Source organism: Ixodes scapularis, unplaced genomic scaffold (genome assembly GCF_016920785.2).
Source record: "Ixodes scapularis isolate PalLabHiFi unplaced genomic scaffold, ASM1692078v2 PGA_scaffold1__304_contigs__length_218370807, whole genome shotgun sequence".
Classification (NCBI taxonomy): domain Eukaryota; kingdom Metazoa; phylum Arthropoda; class Arachnida; order Ixodida; family Ixodidae; genus Ixodes; species Ixodes scapularis.
The window spans coordinates 6,211,624-6,223,717 of NW_024609846.1; positions in this window are offsets into that span (position 1 = coordinate 6,211,624).

Sequence of the window (12,094 nt, forward strand, 5' to 3'; positions counted from 1 at the left end):
GGGTCCAGACGTTTACCCTGCTTTTGATTACTTTAGCCGGTGGTGATTAAAATCGCCGAAAAACAAAAAAAAGTGGCGTTGCGCTTATGGCTGTTCATGATTGGCGTCGTCGGCTCCTAACGTTTGCTTCCATTAGACTCAAGTTAACATAGGGTATGGCCTTGAAAAAAAACATGTTATTGCTTGGCATTGATGTAATGTTTGAGATTGTTTACTGACATTTCAGCTCCCGATATCCTTCTGGCCTATACAATACAAATTTTAATATCACCACAGATACATGTGGTGAACGGATGGCGGGAGAAAAAGCTGCAGAAATGCAGCTCCACGAGCTCCGGACCCACAATCATATTTGGACGGAGTGCAACAAACACATAAAATAAAATGCGTTCAGACAAAAACAATACAGATATAGTGCCACGTAAGGGATACATTGCTAAATATTAAAGAATAAATTAAGTATACTGCTGTTTAAGATTTTCAGTACATCTACATTTTTATCACAATATTCATTCAACAAAAGATAAACGATAACGTATTGTTTGTTTTCCATAATTTGTCCTGCATTTTGGACTTTGACGAGGCTGGTGATGTTTAGACGGTAATGATTTTATTTTAATCTTAATTGAGATCGCTAAAGAATCGAACTAGAACGTTGATATGTCGCATTTTTATAAGCTCTTGTTAAACGATAGTTATCAATTTGCGGTATGTTCAGGATTTTGTATAATTGAAACAGTGATTCGTTGTGATGAATGTAGGAAACATCTACAATTATTTATATCACATTTTTTGTAGTGAATGTCTGATATTTAAATTTGAATCAGATGTGTTTCCTCAGACGAGATAGTAGTAACACAAATGTGAATAAAAAATGAATTGTATAAAACCCTTGTTACGCTCTTCGGTAGAACATGCTTGTGTTTGTTCATAATTCCTACATATATACTTAGTTTAGAACACGCTTTTCTTACGTGATTAGTTTAAAGCATATTATCACACACACAAAAAAAAACAAAAAAACTCGGAGTGTTTTAACAATCTTTACAGATTCAAAGGGCAGACACCCAAAGTTGAGAGAATTGTATAATCTATCACTCGAACCAGGTTGGCGAAATATTATTACTTTCCTTTTCGACACACAATTAGTTAAACAATTTACTTCAGCCCATGTTTTTAACTTTATAAAAAAAGCGGATTAGCTTTATTTATAAACCCATTTCGGATCATCATCATCATCATTTATTTTCCTTGAGGGCCCCAGGGGGCATTATACAAGGGGGTGAACACAATAAAAACATCAACAAAAATAGTGAATAAAATAGAATAAATCTGAAAAAAAACACTTGTGTCGTCCGCATAGATAATATATTGTCACGGGTGGTGAGTCGTGACCAATAAACAAGAAATAAACAGAAATAAATAAACGTTTAATGTGGCGAACTTGTGCCAAAAATAAAGAAGGAAACAGAAGAAAGCAGAGCGTCGCGGGCGTCGAAGTCGGCGTGTCAGCAGAATCGAGCGCTGGGGCGAGACTGACTTGACAAGGTCGCGGGCGGCCTCTTATCTAGAGTGCGTCGCTATCTCGAAGATTCGGCGAAAGCGGCTCGAGCGTCGCGTGATCGGGCGAGAATGAATACGCACTTTCTAGAAAACAAAAGCAGGAATAAATGATAGAAGTTACGTGCGGTACATGAATAAACGAGAACTTTCTAGAGGTCCGTGACCGAGCGTTGCTTTCTCAGCCCTGGGCGCGGCATTATCCCCCCCTTTAAAAGTGCATCGTCCCGATGCAGCACAAAAACGGAAAACAAAAAAACAAAAGGACAGCAGAATTGCTAGCCGGAGTTCACAGTCCACAGTTCACTCGTCGACGAGAGTGGAGAGTCCTATCGTTCGTAATACGGCTTCAGCCGGACGACATGCACCACCTCGGGTCGCGGCTGACGTCTTGCAGATGGGCGCGTTCCGTCGGGTAGAACTTCGTAGTTCAGATCGCCGAGGCGTCGGATGATCTTGTAGGGCCCAAAGTAGCGCTTCAGAAGTTTTTCGCTGAGACCGCGACGACGAATCGGCGTCCACACCCAAACTCTGTCTCCGGGCTGGAAGTGGACGTCGCGGCGACGAAGATTATACCGGCGAGCGTCGACATGTTGCTGGTCTTGAATTCGTAGTCTGGCTAGCTGGCGGACCTCTTCTGCCCGTTGAGCAACCACCTGGGCGTCATCGCTCCTGTCGTCGACTGACTCGTGCGGCAACATAGAGTCTAGCATAGTCGTCACCGCCCGGCCATACACCAGCTGGAAGGGCGTCACTCCTGTGGTCTCTTGCACTGCTGTGTTGTAGGCGAACGTGACGTAGGGCAGCACTTCGTCCCAGGTCTTGTGCTCCACGTCGACGTACATAGAGATCATATCGGCGATTGTCTTGTTGAGTCGCTCCGTCAGCCCGTTGGTCTGCGGGTGGTACGCAGTTGTACGACGATGGCTGGTGTGACTGAGTCGGAAGATTTCTTGGGTCAGTTGTGCCATGAACGATGATCCGCGATCTGTAATCAGAACTTCTGGAGCGCCGTGCCGGAGGACGATGGACTCGATGAAAAACTTGGCAACTTCCACGGCAGTCCCCGAAGGAAGAGCTTTCGTTTCGGCGTACCGCGTGAGATAATCTGTGGCGACGATGATCCAGCGGTTCCCCGACGTCGAAGGCGGAAAAGGACCAAGTAGATCCATTCCGATCTGCTGGAAGGGTGCAGTTGGAGGAGAAATAGGCTGCAGGAGTCCGGCCGGCCTCGTCGGAGGTTTCTTGCGTCGCTGGCACTCGTGGCATGATCGTGTGTACAGGTGGACGGTCTTGGGGAGCTTGGGCCAGTAATACTTTTCACGAATACGGGCCAGTGTCCGGCTGTATCCAAGGTGTCCGGACGTCGGGTCGTCGTGACATGCTTGAAAGATCTCCCCTCGAAGGTCGGTCGGTATTACCAGCAGCCACGGCGAGTTGTTGTTCCCGAAGTTCTCTTTGTAGAGTACACCTTGTCGAATGGTGAGGGTCGGCACGGCTCGTGAGAAAACACGGGGTACGGTACCGCCGCGCCCTTCCAGGTGCTCGATTAAGGCTCGCAGCTCCGGATCGTCTCGTTGACGTCGTGCCATGTCATCGGTGTTCACTGCCCCTAGAAAGCACTCGTCATCATCGTCGTCGCTGCTGCCGGAAGGTGTTTCGACAGGGGCCCTGGACAGGCAGTCAGCGTCGCTGTGCTTGTGTCCTGACTTGTAAACCACAGTCATGTTGAACTCTTGTAGCCGGAGGCTCCATCGAGCGAGGCGTCCTGACGGGTCCTTGAGGTTCGCAAGCCAGCAGAGCGAGTGGTGGTCCGTGACTACGCGGAACGGGCTTCCGTACAAGTACGGGCGAAACTTCGTGATTGCCCAGACGACCGCAAGGCATTCTTTCTCAGTCGTGGAGTAATTTCTCTCTGCCTTGGACAGTGTCCGACTTGCGTAGGCGATGACTCGTTCGGTGCCTTCTTGTACTTGAACTAGTACCGCGCCAAGTCCTGCGTTACTCGCGTCAGTGTGAATCTCGGTGTCCGCATCCTGATCGAAATGTCCAAGAACCGGAGGCGTCTGGAGTCGTCGCTTCAGCTCGTCGAATGCCTGCTGCTGTTCCTCGGCCCATTCGAACCTCTCGGCGTCCTTCGTGAGGTTTGTGAGCGGTGCGGAAATCCGTGCGAAATCCCGAACGAAGCGACGATAGTAGGCGCAAAGTCCAAGGAATCTTCGCACGGCCTTTTTGTCTGTCGGCACTGGAAATGACGCGACGGCGCGAGTCTTCTCAGGGTCTGGGCGCACGCCTTCGTTGCTAACCACGTGACCTAGAAACTTCAGTTCGTCATAGGCGAACCGACACTTTGACGGCTTGAGGGTGAGTCCAGCGGTCCGTATGGCTTGAAGAACAGCTCGGAGTCGTCGCAAGTGCTCGTCGAAGTCGCTGGAAAACACCACGACGTCGTCGAGGTAGACCAGACAGCTCTGCCACTTCAGTCCTGCCAGTACGGTGTCCATAACACGCTGGAAAGTTGCTGGCGCCGTACATAGTCCGAAGGGCATTACCTTGAACTCGTACAGCCCATCCGGCGTGACGAAAGCTGTCTTCTCTCGGTCCCGTTCGTCGACTTCGATCTGCCAGTAGCCGCTCTTCAGGTCCATCGATGAGAAGTATCGAGAGTGGCGCAGCCGGTCTAACGTGTCGTCGATTCGGGGGAGTGGGTAGACGTCTTTCTTCGTCACTGCGTTCAGCTGCCGGTAGTCCACGCAGAACCGAAGCGTTCCGTCCTTCTTCTTAACCAGTACGACTGGAGAGGCCCACGGACTGCTTGATGGCTGGATTATGTCGTCGTTCAGCATCTCTTGAACTTGCTCCTGGATCACCTCCCTTTCTTTAACGGAGACTCTGTACGGTGATCGATGCACAGGGCGCGCGTCGTCCTCGGTAATGATGCGGTGCTTCGCAACGGCTGTTTGGCGTACCTTCGACGACGTCGCAAAGCAGTCACGGTATTCGGCGAGGAGGTTAATCAGCTGCCGTCGTTTTGGGTCCGGAAGCTTAGGGTGGATGTCGAGTTGCGCTGGCGACGTACCGTCTTGCTGAGGTGGCGAGGATTCATCAGTAATGGCGGCGATTTCGGCGGAGTTTCGGAGATCCTCGACGTGGCCAACGGCTGCACCTTTCGTGAGGTGTTGCGTTTCATTCCGGAAGTTCGTCACGAGGACCACAGTGCGGCCATCCTGAAGTTCAGCTACTCCTCGTGCGACGCCTATTCCTCTTCCCAGGAGCAACTGGAGGTTACCTTCCAGAAGAACTTCGCTACGGGTAGCTGCATCGGTCACGACAGGTACGACAACACTTGATCGCGGCGGCAGATTCACGTGGTCGGCAGCGACTCGGACGGCGGCTGACGCAGTTTGGAGTTTCTCTGAAGGCGGAACAGGTGTCCGCAGCGTCAATCTGTTTTCTCCAAGGTCGATGACGGCGCCGTATTCACACAAAAAGTCCATGCCGAGAATGACGTCTCTGGAACAGTCTTGTAGAATGACGAATTTCACAGGACACGTCTCGCCGTGAATTTCGACGCGAGCGGTGCACCTTCCGACAGGCGTGATGAGGTGTCCTCCGGCGGTTCGTATCTGCGGTCCATCCCACGGCGTCGTGACTTTTCGAAGGTGGCGAGAGAGCCTCCCACTCAATACTGAGTAGTCAGCCCCGGTGTCAACGAGTGCCGATGCGTTTTGGCCATCGATAACAACGTTTAGGTTGTTGGACACCGTTGCAGGCGCGTCGGTGCAATGCGGGGCGTCGAGAGAGTGGGAGCGCTCCGGCGTTCTAGGAGGCTGTTTGCTTCCGTCGTTTTCGGCAACGTCACCTCCAGGCGTTGCCGCACTCAGTTTTCCCGACGACGCAGGGGAGACAGGCTCTCTCGGCGGGATCGTGGCGCTGGGGAGGCTGAACGTCGTGGCGATGGGGAGCGGGCTTCACGGCGGAGAGACGACACTGGGGAGGGGGAACGTCGGAGGTACTCCTCGATGTCGTGAGGGCGTTCGCCGTACCTCGGGCGTGGGTCGTTCGGGTGGAACCCACGCAGGCCCATTTGCCGGTAGGGACAACGACGGTAGATATGGTCGGCCTCCCCGCAGTGGTAGCACAACGGGCGTCGATCGGCCGTCCTCCACACGTCGGTCTTTCGTGGAGCAGCTTGTTCTGGGCGGACGTACGCCCGATCTTCATGGCGTCGTGAATACTGCGGCGCTAGAGGTTCACGTCGAGGTGGCGCCGTATACGGGTGAGCCGGGGGCGGTGGTCGTCGGGTAGCTGCGGCGTAGCTCAGCTTCGGTGGTACAGGAGCGGCGCTGGCGAGAACTTCTGGCTGCAGCGCCTGCTGAAGTTCTTCCCGGACAATCTCGGCGACTGAGGGCGTATCCAGGCTTGTGGCAGCAGGTAGCAACTTCTTCAACTCCTCCCGGACGGCTTCACGGATAAGGTCACGGATGTCGGGGAGGGTGGTGCCCAGGTCGGATCCAGATGTCGCTAGAGTAGTTACGCCAGGGTGTCGTTGGTAGTGTCTGGCGCGGGCTAGCAAGGCCCGTTCCATATTTGTCGCCTCCGTGATGAACTCGTCGACTGTTGTTGGGGGATTCCGGATGAGACCGCCGAAAATCTCGCTTTTCACACCCCTCATCAGGTGGTGCAGCTTCTTCTCCTCGGTAGCCTGAGGATCGGCGCGGGCGCTTAGGCGGAGAACATCCTCCACGAAGCCGGTGATGCTCTCGTTGGGGCCTTGAGTCCTGGTACGCAGTAAGTCTTCGGCTCTCTCTCGGCGGTGCTGGTTGACAAATGTCGCCTTCAGCTGGCTCTTGAAAATGTCCCAGGACGTCAATGAAGACTCGTGATTTTCGTACCAGCTTCTGGCAGTCCCCTCGAGCGAGAAATACACGTTTCGCAGCCGTTGCTCGTTGGTCCAGCTATTGTGGCGGGCGACGCGTTCGAATTGGTCGATCCAATCTTCAACGTCTTCGTGGAGTTCGCCGTGGAACGGAGCCGGTGTCCGAGGAGCGACGGGTAGGTAGACGACGGCAGGAGCGGCGGGGGCCTGCGACTGGTTGTCCATCGTCGTCTTCTTCGGCTTGGGTTTATCCAGGAGCAAACCGTACTCCGGATCCTCTCCCTTGGTGCGGCGGCTGGTCCGAGTTTCGGGTTCCGCGCTGAGTGGTCTTCTCAGTGAGCTTGGAGTCGGGCTTGCACTGCGGGTCCTGGGAGGGGAACGCTGCACGGGCATGCGGTACCCCGCACCTCCACCAGAATGTCACGGGTGGTGAGTCGTGACCAATAAACAAGAAATAAACAGAAATAAATAAACGTTTAATGTGGCGAACTTGTGCCAAAAATAAAGAAGGAAACAGAAGAAAGCAGAGCGTCGCGGGCGTCGAAGTCGGCGTGTCAGCAGAATCGAGCGCTGGGGCGAGACTGACTTGACAAGGTCGCGGGCGGCCTCTTATCTAGAGTGCGTCGCTATCTCGAAGATTCGGCGAAAGCGGCTCGAGCGTCGCGTGATCGGGCGAGAATGAACACGCACTTTCTAGAAAACAAAAGCAGGAATAAATGATAGAAGTTACGTGCGGTACATGAATAAACGAGAACTTTCTAGAGGTCCGTGACCGAGCGTTGCTTTCTCAGCCCTGGGCGCGGCAATATTTGGAACTTGAATGTCATCGTGTCATCATTCTGTCATTATTTCAGTCATAATGACAACATCTTCATTCTGTCTTCATTTCAGTCACTATGTCATCACAAATAAAAATGTGTTCTGCTCACATGGTTTGTATGCACGACAGTACCAGTTGGCATGGTATGTATAGACCATTTGTAATGCTAATACCTTTCTGCGCATGTAAATAATTATTTATGCCCCATTATGTAACATTATTAGAATTTATTTTTCAGCAAGAAGGGACGAGCAACGTAGAAAAAATCCCCCGACCTTGTATAAAGTCACGGAATGTATGTAAGCAATTTACGGAATTGTTAGCAAACATGCTGTCGGACAAAACATGCCAGCACAACCCAGCTTTTTAACGAAATTATTTTAAATTACTCTTAATTATTGAAAGCCGAGTAGATTGTGTAGGGAATATTTTATATTTACACGAGTATTTTCGGCCACGATGAGTCATCATCGGAACGTTCTCGTTTAAGAAACAGCAACCGAACGGGGGAAAGGGCAATAAGTGCCATCGTGCCAACATAAAACCGTCCTTTCGCCACACAGTGCACAGGAAACGAGAGAGAAAATGCATAATTTTCTTCACAAGCCATTCAAAAGTCAGTCACTTTAAAAAAAGTGCACACGAATCAAGAGAACTTAGATATACGGACTCTGGCGAATTGGTATCGGCATGGCAGCGGTGAGGTACTACAAGACGGGGTGAACGAGGGAATGCGGGACTACCGCTGGGAGAAATAACCGGAGCGGTCGGTTTGGGAGGGACCCCATACTTGGGCGCCATCTATCCACGTGCTAGTGAAGAGCGCTCGGTGCGCCGAACATAATGAGGCCGCCGAGTCGGACGGAGGGTCCTCACCCAAAAGTTTTTCTTCCTCCGTGCCCCCCGTCTCGCGAGAAGAAAAGGTCCGAGCCATCAAGAAAAAAGACGGTGCGCCAGGGTGCATTATTATCAGGCATTGTGGCCGGGAGCGGTAATCGAAGAGATGGCGGGAATAGCAGACGCGCATTCGATCGAGATGACGACATTGCGAAAACGAATGCGCCTCGCAGCGGCACTCGACGAATTCCCCGGCTGTTCTGAAAGCGACGACGACGAGCTTCTTACCATCGCCGCTGTTACGGGTGATTGCTGCGGTGGCAAGCAGCGCCCGAAAGTTACGAACTTGGTGGAAAGCATTGTGAGGTGTTTCGATGACACAGAGGTACGGTCTTTCTTGAACCAAGAATGACGCGGAAAATATACCTGTGGAAAAGTCACCCACTTCGTGGCCCCATCGACAATAACGTTCACAATGTTCCCTTCTGTGGGACCGTAAAATCTGGGATTAAAAAAAACAGAAGAAATTCACAGCACCACGCGCGGGCGTACTAAAGAAAGTTACAAACAAAATGCTGGGTGGCGCATGGTGGCAGTCGCCGCGGTGCACGGCGTAGCGCAGTTCGCCCTCGATGTTGCGCCAGCTTCGCGCTGCACGACCGAAGAGCACTGTGTACTGTTCTGTTTCCGGTGGGAGCTGATCGAAGGTGCAATCAAATAATGTTGAAAGAAACAACAGCAAAATGATGCTTGAGCTTTTTGTGTCCTACCAAATGATAAAAATGCTTTTCTTGTTGCTTTCTGTTCTTGTTGCTTTCTGTTCTTGTTTTTCTTTCTCTTTAATTTATATCCACCAATGAATTTCTGCCACCTTGGCGTTCGCGAGCAAAGTGAGAGAGCCTGATACGCAAAATAAAAACATCAACGAAAAATATTAGTTTTTGATCATAAGGGGCACGCTCAAACTCGAGAGCTTCAGGCCTATTGCTTAGCAGCCGGTCGAAAGCAGTAACAAAATGCCTTAAAGCTGGTCTTATCTCAGTCGCTCGTAGTCGAACGCAAGTCTGCAAACGTTCCTTTATATTCCATTGAACGTAAAAAATAAACACACGGAACGGAAAAAAAGGAAAATGATAAAACGTGCCGGGGGGGGGGGGGGGGGGGGGGGGGCCACTAACACAGTCGCCATCCCCTCTCAATAAAATGTAAAATGTTTCATCGATCTTCAGGATGGTTTGATATTTGTTACGCGGGAAGATAGTCAAATCATAGAGCGAAGGGAGAGGAAGAGCGCACCCTTGCCCTCACGTTCACACATCGCATCGTTAGTCCAACGCATACTCTACCACAGTAGCAGGTTATGCGTTTAGGCTGGATGGCGATTCATAGTTTCGAGGGTAAAAGCGCTAAAAAACAGCGGCCAAGTGATATAAGCGCTCGATGTTGTTCGTTTCTTTCACTTGTTCGTTTGTTTTTTTAGGGTTTTTATACTCTACCTCAAGTGACGTGAATCTAGCACACAACACCTGTGGCACATGAGAGAAAGGGCTTGCGGTTGTTGATATTACATTGAAACTCATGGAGGTGCTACCCCTGTTTAATGGTGGTGCACAGCTGAGATAAGTTTTGCGACACTAAAATACTAGTGATGCGTCAGCTTCAATTTACAAAAATAGGCGTAGAAAGGAAAATAAAACAGATGCCAACTAACTCAGAACTGTGCTATGGTGCTATTCTTCTTGGCATGTGAATTCGTGTTTTTTTTTTTTGCAAGCTGTTCACGTATACCTAAATTAACTATCAGTTTTAAACCATATTTACATAAGGAAATGATTAAACTAACTTTAGCCGCTCTTCCTACGAGCTTTGTGGGTGTGGCACACTGCAAATAGTGTTTTTCTATGCAGTGAAATGTGATCGACAGTTTTCTGGGAGTTGCAGACCACAAATACTGTTTTTGGGGGTATGGATAGTTATGGACGAGGCGCTAACTCATTCTGTCCTTTGTTCTTCGATGGCCAGTGCCTCGAGCATTTCACGTGCCAACAGATTCTTCTTTATTGCCCTAATGGTGGTGATGCTGATTGCTGCACTGCATTTGTAAGTTTTAAGGCCCGTTGAGACACTTGCGTCAGAGTGCATTCGACTGCGTTGCGTCGAGAACCGAAAGCGAGTCACCGGCAAATCTATGCTTCGTATGAAGCGTGGAATTCAATTCAAGGTATCAACTTGGCACGCGAGATAAGCAACAGGGATGTCCTGGTTTCCCGCAGCCGCAACGCAATCAAACGCAGTCAAACGCAGCTGTCTGAACCAGGCTTTACAGTCAGCTGGTAAATGACCTACTGCTGTGCCCTTCACAGATACTGCATGTTCTCGAGTTCTTTCGTTTATGCAATGGGCTGTTTGCAGACTTTATCATTTACCGCACGAAACGGGAACAAGGATAGACAACTCCTGTTTGGCACAGGACATATCTTGTTCTGTGGGAGGTGTCGCGTGTTTTCCTTTGGTTTGTTGGTTGTTTAACTCTTCTGCACATAGTGTATGATCTGTTTGGTACTGCGCAAAGCACTTCAATTTTCTGTCTTCTTGCGATGCTTTTCATCTTGTATGTAATACCGTGAAGGTGTGGTATAACAGTGTTCCTCTTTCGGGATATTTTCTTTTTCTTCGGAGTCTGCCGTTGTGCGTTTCAAGTTCTTGCGTATGTTCTCATAGAGTTCTTGGGTGCCTTGCATCACGTAGTCCGGAAATATGTTTTTCGAAGCTTGGACCACGTTGGTGTTCACAAGATTCGTTGAAGGCAGAGACAGTTAAGCGCTGTGCTGGCAACACTTCTCTTGATTGTTCTGAAGTGTCCCGACGTAAATGGCAGAAATGGGGTTTTGTTTTGACCGGGGCGTGTATTTCCAGCAAACGCGTCCTAGCATAGATTCCATCGCAAAATCTAGGAGCTTTATGGAATTGTTTATGGGTGATTGATCTGTGAACATCAGATCCTGGCAACTGTCTTGTAAACATATTATAGTTTTTTCTCTGTATCCTTCTTTCTGGTCACCCTTCTCTGCGGCGTTTGGCACCAACAAATAATCCACGTACCTGAAGATACATTGATCCTTGTGTCGTTTAGGTTATTTTCGATTATTCTTTGGCATGCTGACCGATGCAGATTTCATAATTGAGGTGCCACCCTAGATCCAATGCATATGCCACTTTTTTACCCATTCTTTTCTATCTTGTTATGCTACAGCTGCCACCGTACAAATAAACACTTAACAAGTATAAAAAGGAGTCCAAATTTACTCCAGTGGGGTTATGAAAACAAATGTCACATTGTTTCTTGATGGCGTCTCAAAAAAGTTTAATTCTTCTAGCTGTTTTTCTTTAGTTCATTTTCAAGAACTTAAGCATGTAACCTAAAATACATCTTTCCCATTCTACTTGTTAGCCACACGCTTGACGTGGTGATAAAGAGCGTGAATATAAAGCATCACCACCTCTCTGGATGTTGGTTTCTGCCTATCATTAGAGGAAAGTTGAGACCTATACACATTTTCCCTCCGTTCTTTTCACTTTTTTGGTTCCTTGGGAAATGAACCCTCAGCTGACCGTCAGCACTGTGTCATGGCGCTTCGTGTTTCGTGTACTTTGTTAGATTGTACTTTTCTCACCCTGAAAGATCTGCTTAGGTGCGCACTAAAATCTACTGACAGCGGTATTAGCTATGATTAAGAGTTTGGACAATTGGAAATGGCCAAGCGGGTTAAGAAGTGTCGGTATGCCCAAGTTTATCCTTATAATTAAAGCTACACGTTTATCATCACCTGTACTGATGATAGGCAGGTCGGATTTAAAAGGTTAAATAAAGTCTGCTGCAAACGTTAAATGTCCCGCTTGCAATCAAAAAATTTCTATGGGAGGGGGGCGGGGGCGTAGAGAGAAGTAAACGTCGCTTGCATGTGCGCATGTGAAGAGAGGGCGGAATTCTACAATAT